The sequence below is a fragment of the Musca autumnalis genome, unplaced genomic scaffold (assembly GCF_047663935.1).
Source record: "Musca autumnalis isolate F117 unplaced genomic scaffold, ASM4766393v1 scaffold_1, whole genome shotgun sequence".
NCBI lineage: Eukaryota > Metazoa > Arthropoda > Insecta > Diptera > Muscidae > Musca > Musca autumnalis.
The window spans coordinates 316,347,782-316,359,850 of record NW_027411644.1 but is presented as its reverse complement, the minus strand read 5'-3'; the positions used below and the strand labels follow the sequence as shown (position 1 = coordinate 316,359,850).

The following is a 12,069-nucleotide window of genomic DNA, read 5'->3' as shown; positions in this document are numbered from 1 at the left end:
ATATTCCTGACAATATCTTCTAGGCAATAGGGAGAAGACTTATGCCCCTATAGTTAGAGCATACAGTCTTATCTCCTTTCCTGTGGACGGGACACAGGATGCTCAGGTTCCAATTGTCGGGTACGCGTTCTTCCTGCCAGATGGTGCTAACTAGCTGATGCATACACGTTATCAGCGTGTCGCTTCCGGTTTTGAGCAGCTCGGCTGGTAAGCCGTCGGTTCCTGCTGCCTTATTTATTGCTGTCTTTACCTCATCTTGGCCGGGTGGTATATATTCAATACCATCTTCTGGGATTGGATCTGTGGTATCTTCGTCGTCTTCGGTACTATTGAATATCGACAGTTTGGAGAAATGTTCTTTCCATACCCTGTGCACACTATCTTTATCAGTTACAAAGTTACCTTGCTGGTCTCAACAGGAGGATCTGCCTGTACCAAAGCCATCAGTTTGTTGTTTCACGCTTTGATAGAACTTTCGGACTTCATTCTGGCTCCTGTACATTTCGGTTTTTTCACACTCCAGCTTTTCCATGTCTCTGTTTTTTTTGTGGAAAAGACGTTTCTCCTCTCTCGTGCGCTACGCGTTGCTACTGATTGTAAAGTAGACCTATATGCCGAAGGTTTCTCTTCGGTAGCAGCAAGACACACCCGATCATACGATGGGTTCTTTGGTTGTTGTATTATTATTAGGTTTGTTGTTGTTGTAGCAGCATAGAAACCTACGTTAACCACAGGTTTGATGCTGGGTTGGCAGCCGCTGTCCGAAACACTATGGTTTCAGGTCAATCCTGTACAAAAGAACCCGCTGCCGTGGGATTGATTATGTTTGTATGTTCTTTCTTCTGTTCAATCTGGCTATGGGTGTATTTCCAGCTGCTTTGATGGGATGTAGCCACAGATCTACTGGAGTTAGATGAGTAGGTTTGGCGTGGCAGTTGAAAAGGTCGTTTGTGTCGTGCGGGACCATGCCGCATACTGGGCAGATGTCTTCACGGCGCGCTCGATTTCCCCCAATAAGAGTATAGGCGACTGCAATATCAATCATATAAACCTGCTTGATATACCTGTTGATCTAGGGGTTCTCTCCTATGTTGTTGGACCTTCCTCTCTAGAGCATGAATATCCTTCCTGATATGCCTGAATGTATCGGGCCCAGCCAGCAGATGGTGATTGGGATGGCTCCTTGGTGGGAGTCTCTGGTATCCAAGTATGGATTTTGCGACTGTTTGCATGGAGTGGATAATATTTTGCCATTAAGCTGTTATCGTGACGAGGAGTGCTCTCATTAAGCAATTGGGCTAGTTGAGTGGAATATGCTGTGGCTATTTGTTGTGTTTGCAGCCTACCGTTGTCCAACTTCCGCGTTATATCTGTTCGTGCTTTATTTGCAACGTTTACACGGGTACGTACCTTTGCTGCAACAAGGCAGTGGTCCGAATCTATGTTTGCTCCTTGGAACGATCGTACATCCAACGCGCTCGATGAATGTTTTCCATCTATCAAAACATGATCAATTTGATTACTTGTTCTTTGATCTGGAGACAGCCAGGTGCCCCTTATGAATATCGAGATGCTTAAATCTGGTACCGCTAACTACTCTGTTGTTTTGTAGCTGCAACGTCTATCAGCCTCATTGCCAGATGTTTCACTGTGGAGACTGAATTTCCCGACTGATGGGCCAAAGATATTCTCCTTTCCAATTTTGACATTAAAATCACCTAGAATAAGTTTAATGCCATGGGCAGGGCAAAGGTCATAAGTTTCTTCTAAGCGCTCGTAAAATATATCTTTGGTCTGTTCGTCCTTTTCTTCAGTGGGATCATGAGTGCAAATAAAGCTGATGTTGAAGAATTTAGCTTTTATTCGAATTGCAGCAACTCTTTCATTCACTGGGGTGAAGTTGGATACTAGATGTTTTAGTCTCCGACTAACTACAAATCTGCAACCAAACTCATGCTTTACGTCATGGCTGCTATACTACAGTGCGTCACCTTTAGGTGTTCTTGTGACGCCTTTCCCAATCCATCGTATTTCCTGTAGGGCAGTAATGTCGGGCTTGTACTTTTCAAGTACATCTGCCAAGGCGTATTCTGCACCTTCTCCATAAAGGTGCAGATTCGCAGATCCTAGTCATTAAAACGTTTGCGGGGTACGTCAACTTTAGAGCAGTGCCTGTCTTTAGTATTGTTGAGGTTACGAAGTTTTTCGGCAAATCACACACTGTCTTAAATTGCCAATGTTTTTAATACATTCACATTTTTGTGTACTCTCTTCTTGGTCGACACTGCTTTAGAGGGTTTTGTTTTTCTTTTCTTTCGTTTTTTCATAGTAGGCTGTTTTTTTCTAGGGGAGGGTTACTAACCCGACGCCCAAACCCAAGTTTTTAACGTTCTTATGGGTGAACGCGCGGCACATGTTAGCTCACTACCTTTAACGGGTGTTAAAGGCAGCTTCCCAGGTGACACCACGGGGAGGTCAGTGTCCACTTGAGATGATTGAGGGATCAAGATAAATCCTGGGCTTTGCCATGTTAAAGCCGGTCAGGACCGTTCCCTTGGTATCTTTCATCCCCTACGTTACTCCGGGGGAATAATATTTCGATGACGAACAATTTTTATCGTATCAAAGTGCATATACTCTCTTTAGCCTAAAGGCTGAGCGTATACAAATGTCATATCATAATAATAAATCCTCTAAATAATACATTCTCTAATATATATTTAATAAGATCATTAAATATATGTATGCTTGTATATGTATAATATATGTCGTGTTCATTCCCGAAAAAAAGAAAATATAAACTCATATAACATTACATTGAAAATCATTTATTTTTTGTTGATGCCCGCATTTCGTTTTTTCTAAACGATGTGAATGAACTTTACAAATCACATGCGGCACGTCTCATTGTATACGTATTTTTTCACACTCATTTTCTTTAAATCGTGTTTTTTTTTCGTTTGTTTGCCAGTCGGCCTGCCTATGCCTAATTTTATAAAATTAAAAGTTCAGTGACGACATTTCTTTTTTTATTGTTTTCTTTTGTTGTATGTTTCTTTTGTTTTTCTTTGATGACAGAACGGAAATTACATTGACATTGAAAAATCATTTAAATTAAATACATTTGTATTTATAATTTATATAGTTAAAAAAAAAAGAAATAAATATCGGCAAATGGTCGTAAATAACTTTTTTCGACACAATCATTTGATGTCTGGAGCGATTCTGAAACTCGTTTGCCGTTAACGGCAATATGCAATTATATAAATTGGCCTCAAAATTAAAATATGGCTTCAATTACAAAGCAAATAAAATAAATAAAAATTCGATAAAGTTCAAAGACAAAACTTTACATTGAAATCTCAAATATAATTCCAAGAAATTCACTTGTAATCTGAGCATATTATTTGAAATTTCAAAATATTTACTTACCACTTTAAATTCCATTTTTTCAAATTATAATTAAACATTTTTTATTTAATATATTTTAGTCATCAATACCCAAAATGCATACCTGAAATTCTTGAGCACATTTTATTTTTATTTTTTGCATTAAAACTCACATTTCCCTGCCATTCTTGATTTTCTCATATGAGCAAATGTATTCGATTGCACACTGATCGTCGGTCATGTGCCTCAAAAGCATGTTTTTATTTCTTTCAATTTTTTTTTTGTTATAGTTTTTGTTATTATGATTATTGTATTATATTGTTGTTAATAAGTTCGTTAACCTTTTTCGGTAATGAACTCAGTTTTGCTGAGTTTGACATAATTTCTTGAACAAATATGGTGGTCTGTCTTTCTTTTACAACGGTTTTTATGCTGGCGTTTATGTTATGCTTCTTCGTACAAATGTAACTTTGTGCAAAGTCATTAACATGGAATAAAGTTTACACATAAATTACGACAGCAAATATTTTTATTATTTTTAGAAGAAAAATAAATGAAAAAACCAACAACATTTCAAGCAATTAAATTTTTCGTAAATCTTGTACCTGATGTAAAATAAAAGGCAATTATTATTTTTTTTAATAATGCTTCCTTTTGAAATGACGACGGGGTTTTAGAGTGTAGCTTTCTAAAATAAGTTTAAGATAGATTTTCAATGTGTCAATGTTTTCTTAAAGTCGACTTCTAACACTGTGCAACAAAATGGAGCTCAAGGTTTGGGGGGTGGAAAATTCCTATTGGAGATGAAAGCCCTTGGTGAGTATATACAGAACCCCGAAGACAGATTCGCCGTGAGTCGATCTTTCGCGATATGGCGTGATGAAGTTTTTGCTGGAGACCCTGTAAGCCATCAGGAATTAGCGTTATATCTTTGTTCACTGTTGCTTTAGCTTATTTTTGATATGACATGTCTTCAGTCAAATCGAATGAGGATTATTTTCGTAGAGCACTTCGACCTTCAAACTCGCTTCCTTCAATGTCCTTTTCGTCCTTTATTTTAAGAGCCGCTATAAAAGTACCACAAGATGACGTTTTTCAACTTCGAAATGTTCTGCAAAAATGTCGGCCAGAAAATTTTAGGTACGCCTCTCATTGACAACAAATCGATGTTGTCACGTTTTCGTTTTGTGCATTTACCCCTGTTTGCTCAGAAAAAACTGTGTTTTGTGTTTTTGTATGTTCTGTAACGAATATACAAAAAAACAAAATATAGTATTTTTCTGAACAAAACCAGGATAAATGCACAAAACGACCACAAAAACTCGACATAATCGATTTGTTGCCAAGGAGAGCCGTATAAAATAAAGGACGAAAAGGACATTGAAGGAAGCGAGTTAGAAGGTCGAAGTGCTCTACGAAAATAATCCTCATTCGATTTGACTGAAGACATGTCATATCAAAAATAAGCTAAAGCAACAGTGGACAAAGATATAACGCTAATTCCTGATGGCTTACAGGGTCTCTAGCAAAAACTTCATCACGCCATATCGCGAAAGATCGACTCACGGCGAAACTGTCCTTCGGGGTTCTGTATATACTCACCAAGGGCTTTCATCTCCAATAGGAATTTTCCGCCCCCCAAAATTTCGGTTCACAGTGTAATCGATTGTTGCGTTTTCAAACAAATTTCGGCACAGCACCCTTAAAAGGCTACAACAAATGTAAGCAAAAATGCACTTAACAACGCACAGTGGTTCACAATTGTTTTTCCATGGTCAAAACTTTATAACTTTTGAACGGATAGAGATTTTATCGACAGATAACATAATCAGCTTTCCGATGCTTAAGAAACATTCGAATTCGGTCTAGTAGTTGCAGAGAAATTCAGGGTGAAAGTTAACCATTTGAGTTTTTTTCATTTATTGCATCATATTTTGATGTGATTTTGAGTGTTTTTGAGTGTTTTTGAGTTTTTCATACGTTCTAATTTTTTTTTTGATTTTTTTTTCAAACAAATTTAAATTTGTTCTAAATTAAAAAGAAGAAGAAGAAGTTTTCATAAAACTCGTATAACTCCTATAAAAACTAATATTTTTGTGGACTTCCTGACGAAAAATTCAGTAGATTTCGAAATATTGTCAAACGAATTACCAACAATGATCTTGAGCTTATATTTATCTGAATTCTATCTCTTTTAAGCGAAATTTGAGCAATCTTAAAAAAGAAATTAAAAATATTTGCCTACGACTTAACACCCTCAAAAATAATAACGGTAGCGGATGTATTTTCGCAGGTGATTGGAATAAGTTTTGTAATTTGCTACCTTGGACGGGGTATTTGGAGCTGTCAAAACCGATTCATAAAAAAAATACTTTTATGGGAGAGGTTCCCGATGGAGTGGACCTGTATAGTCTGCAAAAATCTTCTGTTGAAAATAGTGAAAATTTTATACTTATGTGAATACTTTCGCTTTTACTGGAGGTATTCCAGCCTGAAAATAAAAGCAGAAAATCTTACATGTACATTGCAGGGTATGTGTTGGCATCGTGCTATCAATTCGGGTCCAATACAAATTATTACAAGGGGGCAACATCGTCCTGGGGTCTATTACGGCATTCGATTCGACAAATTTATTAATGACAAAATCTAAATATTTGTTGAACAGCACGTTGAGTAATAATTTCGGAATAAAGCATCTACCTTAGTATATGTACGGCTGGTGGCGTAAATAAGTTTTCATAGTTCGATTTTTTCATTCACGAGCAAATACTCGATCGAATTGAATACCGTAATTTGGCCCCCGATCTTCACTGGGCTAAAACCACCCGTATTTGCATTGGCAGCTGGCGTTCTTATACTGCGATGGATGGAAGTTGGTATCCTAGTACGGCATTCACATTGTACCTTTGTACTGTGTGAACAACTACATCAGTGTAAATTAGGGTGGTGCGATTTGTGTGGAAGGAAAAAAACTTTAATGAGCCCTTCGCGTTTCTGATTCCTGGGATTGAACTGAGCAAAAAAGTCCACTGGACCATATATCTACCGTGAAAATCGAGCTTCCCGATTTTCACTTTAAGTTTTTTATTGACATTTTTTGGATATTTTGGCATATAGCAGCCAAACCATTGAGATTTTCGATTCAACACAAGGACAAAAATTTTAACCAAGACAGTAAAACGGAGTTACCCAATCGAAATAAATGAATTTTCGTTGTCCATGGATCCCAACACGATATAATTTTGCATCAGAACACTTGAATATTTTTCTGGTCAACTTTTGTAGCACAGTGTCATTTATCGACATTTTTCGAAAAGTTTGCACCTTCTCAAGGCCAAACAGCCTGAAGGAGCGTTCCAATGCTTTCGCGATGTATTAGAGAGTTCTTAATTACTGTCTTGGCTACAATTTTTGTCCTTGTGTTGAATCGAAAATCTAAATGGTTTGGCTGTTATATGCCAAAATATCCAAAAAACGTCAATAAAAAACTTAAAGCCAAAATCGGGAGGCTCGATTTTCACGGTAGATATATGTTCCAGTGAACTTTTTTGCTCAGTTCAATCCCAGGAATCAGAAACGCGAAGGCCTCATTAAGGTTTTCAAATCGCCCCAGCCTAGTGTAAATGCTATTCAAGCCGTTGATCTAGAGGTTCTCGCTTGTACGTCTCTCTTTAGATCATGACGTACCTGTCACTAAATCGTGACAGGGATGCCCACGGCGGAAAACCGAAGCGTGTGCTACATCGTCAACATCTAGTTGTCTTAATGTACGGGTAAAATCTTTGTTTCCTCAAGGTGCTGCCGACCATCTTGAGAATCTTCTTCCTATTTCTGATCTTGTCGCTAATCATTCTCTTTTTTATTCTTAAACCCTCAGCCTTTAGGCTTATACGACCAAAAATGAGCCTCATGGAAATAATAGTTTTAGATCCCAAGTATGTTTTGGACGAAATCCGTTTCAGACAATTTGGAGTCCGTCTGTCTGGCTGGCTGGTATGCACGATTCGAACCAAATATTGCACTTCGTAATATTTTTGCCCAAACATAGTTTATGTTCGAAGATGTGCCATATCGGCCCACCCCTTTGGGTACCTCCCCCACAAAAGTTCAAAATTTTTCTGTAAAATGGTGTAAACATAACTCTGGAGCAATTGATTTCGTGTTATTACTTCCAGATACAGATCTTGTTCGAATATGGACTAAATCGGTCCACTCCTTCGGGTACCTCCCACACAAAATTCGAAAAAAGTGAATTTTATGATCTCTCGAAACGTTTTGAGTAGGTTGCCCTAGGGGCCCTCTTTGTGACAGTACAATTTATTGGGACAATTCCATACATTCTGAGATAATGGTCTAAAAGATTGAGCAAACTCTGACAGCACCAACTAAAATGACAAATCCCCAAGAGAACTCTTACAGAGAGTTTCTAATTGGTACAAACTTTGCACATTATATAATCCAGTCATGCAGAAGGTTTAAAAATGGACTTGATCTGTTCCGTCCTACGGGTACCTCCCATACAAAATTTAGGAAAAGTGCAACGTGAGGACTTGTCTCGGATCTATTTGAACTTTTGCAAGTGGTTGTTTTCACTGTCTCTATTACAACGGTATATTTTCTAAAATTCTTTTAATATTTGTTTATACCCTCAACATTTAGGCCAACGAGATTATTGAAATAATGATTTGGACGAAATCCATTTCAGACAATTTGGAGTCGATTTACCCATCCATGCCCGTCTGCCTGTCTGGCTGGCTGCTGCGCACGATAACTCTCGTAGAATCAACCTATTGGTTCAAATTTTGGGTCTCGTAAATTTTGTCCAAACTCAGTTTAAGATCGAAGATGGACCATATCGGTCTACCCCTTCCGTTAATTACCCCCACAAAACTTCAAAAATGTTCCCTAAGATTATTCGCTAAACTAGGGATGTGGAAATATTGCTACCATGCATATATCAGTTTCGAATATGGACTATATCGGCCCACTCATTTGGGAAAAGTATAGTTCAACAGCTCTTCTCGAATCGTTTTGAATTTGTTTGAAACATGTTTGCCTTGCGGCCCCTTTAGCGACTGTGAATTTTTTTTTTTGGGCAAGTCCATACTTCCTGAGACGACGCCAACTAAACTAACCAGTGCCTAAGATATCCCTCGAAGGGAGAAACCGGTTTTGTCTTAATTTTATGCATCGTATTATTTCTTAGAGACTTGGATTACGTCCGAATATTGACTACATCGGAACACTCCTTCGGCTGCCTCCCACATAAATTTTGGAAAGAGTGCCGTTTAAGGACTCGTCTCGGATTGTTTCATTTTTTTGCATTTTTTGTCTTTGCGTTCCTTGTTACGACGCTACAATTTTTTTTTTTTTTGGGTAAAAGTCCATTCTTCTTGGGAAATTGGGAAATTGAATACTTTGATTTTTTATTTTAATGACAAATACCTCAAACTTCTTTTTGAAGCATTATCAGAGCCAAATATGTTGTCGACTGTGGTCAAATATAAAACATAAAGCAGAAGGCATCAAGCTGTCCTAATACTCAATTTTGTGGACTTCTATTTTATTGGAAATTTTGTTGTTTCTCGAGTAATCTAGAGGACATAGCTTTCAGGCAATCGATATACATTAGGACGGCCCAAAAACTACAAACATTTTTTTGAAAGGCCTACCTACCCCCTAAATTGCTTTCCATTTGAATTTTTATGGCGATCGACCAAAGGTGAATTTTAACGCATTTATGGTCCAAACGATGAAAAAACTTAAAAACGATTTCTACAAATATTTGTATAACCAAGTCGGCACCGTCACGACCGACTATAGCAACAAATGCTCAATGTGGCATACCGACTTTTACAGTTTGAAGAAGTTTGTAGTTTTTAACACTATTTTTTGAAAACAAAATTTCGAGACCATTTGAAAGCTTTTGTTATCCAGATTGTACTACCTTTACCGAAATACCTTGTTTACCCTCGTGCTTGTTTTTGTTTTCTAAAAACAGATTCTTTTGGAATTGCACTATATCGGTGCAGTTTATGAGCTTTTTGAAAAAAAATTAAGCTTGAGGGCTGTTCGAGGATGGTTTTCAAATGTTCCCTAAAATGCAACGTTGACTAACTAAAAGGGCTGATAAGCACGACAACTGTCGAAAGGAGTGAACGACATTGGGACGCCCAAATAATCTATTATTTTTCAGACTGGTAATTCAGACTTTCTAAGGAGTTATTCGGCACTTGTGACACCTAAATTTTTGCTAGATGTGTCAAAATTTTCTTGAAACCCTTTCTGAGTTGTGTAGAATTTTATTACTATTTCCAAAATTTTTAATACAATCAAAAATGTCTTCCCTATCTTTACGCTCCAAATAGTTAACCGCAATGGCCCAAAATATTATGTTTTTTCGATAAATGGTATTACTTGTGATTTATTATTTTTCTCCATAATATTCTCTAAAAACTATTTACTTATTCACTTATTCAATTTTAGAGCATTGCATAATTTATTTACTTAGTTTTATCATCAAAAAATGTTTTCTATGTATGTCGTTGGTGTCTTAAGATATTGGAGCAATTTCATAAACGTCTAAGTATCTGCTAACATGCTTATCACTGAGGGCCATTTAACTATTTGCTCTGTTCATAGTCTTTAAACGCTTGAGCTGGTCGGTAGGTAGGTAGATTGGCAACCCCCTAACCAAAAGTTTCCTTCATATGTTCTTCTTTCCCCCCTTCCTTTTCCCTTATTTTAGTTAATTTATATCACATGTTTAGCATTAAATTGCTAAATGACTTTGAAGGTGTGTGCCAGAGCGAGCAACTACTAGTGTCAATCAACTAGCTAGTAGTAGCTGCTCATATTTCCGACAGCTACTGAGTAGTACATTTTGCATAGGTGTTCTTCTTGTTGTGTCTTCAATTTCTTTTTTAGCATTTTATTGTTATTATTTTATTTATTTGTACTGTTGTCATTTTTTAGCGTATTCTTCTTTTTTCTGTTCATTTTCCTCCTCTATTTTGTAACCTAATTCTTTTGAAGTTCTGTCCATATCACATATTTCATGTCAGTCAGTTATTATATGACCAAGCTGTTATGGTTTATTTTATAACTTTATTACCAATAACTTTTTTTGTAATCATATTATCTTGTGCTTCTTCTACTTTTGTTTTTCAAACTTTAAACATTGTTTTTTCTAGAAATTATTCACTCCTCCCCTTCTCCGCAACGCTCACTTGAGATGATTGCGACTGCGCAATTAAAAGCAAGACACAGAATTCAAGAAATATTAGAAAAATTAAAGAATGCCGCTCTCATGAAATATGAAAAGTGTAAAAAGTAAGAAAAAGCTAAGTATTTTCTTGAATATAGTATTGTTGTTGTTTTTTGTAGTAGAATACAATAGTTGAAGAGCACGTATATTTATGCTTATAGAGAGCCTCCTATGTTCATAAACACTTTTGTAGTTTTAGATCTCTTTCACAAGGCATTTGACCACCAAAAACAAATTAGTTGATTGTTTTAAAACGTTTCACAAAATCCGGTAAAAATCGAAATTAGCGAATTGGAAGATTTGATAAAGCGGTATTTACTTTACTTAGAAGTGCTAAACTGGCCTTAAATTTATTAACACAATTAAATTCACTTCCTTGTCACTTTCAATGTTTCGTTTATTGGAAATTTGATTGTTCGTTCTAAAAATAGCCAAAGAATTTACAATTTATTAAAACAAAATTGGGGCATTTTTTCCTAGTCAATCGTTTGCAGCATTAACGTCATCAACAAATGTAGCAACAAATCACTAATCAATGGTTATTGGTAGTGGGTCACAAAGACCACTAGGTCGCCAGTACTTTTTTTATTTTTCTTTCTGTTTTTTCCTTCTTTTATTAAAATAAAGCCGCTAAACCCCAAGTACCCCATAGAGTGCAACAAAAAACGCATTTGTAATCCAATACCACTAAACTCCCATTGCCAATTGATGGAACGACGAACCACCACCAACCACGAGCAGTATTAAAATTGAGAGCATTTAAAAAATAGCAACATTGTGTATTGAAAAAAAGAAAAGAAATTATAAAAAACGCACAACTTTATTAAAGTCTATTGAAATCCATTCAAGCATTCACATGCATGATGGTTGTCGGCGGCGCACTTTTCTGCATACAATGCAGTCGAGTACACTTAAGAAAAACTGTTTTGAGTGCTCGCTCTACTCTATGATCGTCAAAAGAAACCACAACTATAACTTTGTCTATATTATTGCCATAAGTTGAAAAAAGAAAAATGAAAATGCGCCTATTTTATTCAAGTAGTTTGAAGAATTTAAAACCAGAATCCATGCCAACAGAAAACTGAGCTGCGTTGCTGCATGATGCTGCAGAGTGATCTTTGTAGTGTAGTGGAAAAATCGAAAACGACGAACACACGAAACATTTAATTGTTACTAATTGAAAGTTTGTGTGAAATAGAATTGATATAATGCAAATTGTTAAAAGGTATACAAAGTGTACAATAGGGTTATAATCAAAAAACGAGTCAAACTTTGTTTAACCTCCACCATAACTTATTTTTATACACTTAGCCTTTCGGCTAATGAGGAATACGATACGATTAAAATGTACCTTATCGAAATAACGGTGTAAGAAGTCAAGTATGTTTGGACGAAATCCGATACAGACAATT

The 12,069-nt window shown here is 36.5% G+C and overlaps 1 protein-coding gene across 2 annotated transcripts in view; it reads left to right on the top strand.

Moving 5' to 3' along the window:
• Past1 (putative achaete scute target 1) overlaps nucleotides 1-12,069 on the top strand; it is a 55,609-nt gene that overhangs the window by 34,611 nt on the left and 8,929 nt on the right. The window contains exon 2 of one of the 2 annotated variants that reach the window (XR_012409240.1): nucleotides 10,584-10,722. The exons of the other annotated variant lie outside the window; for it this stretch is intronic. The gene's annotated coding sequence lies outside the window, so the exon portion shown is untranslated. The remainder of the gene's footprint in view (nucleotides 1-10,583; nucleotides 10,723-12,069) is intronic. 2 annotated transcript variants of the gene reach the window in all.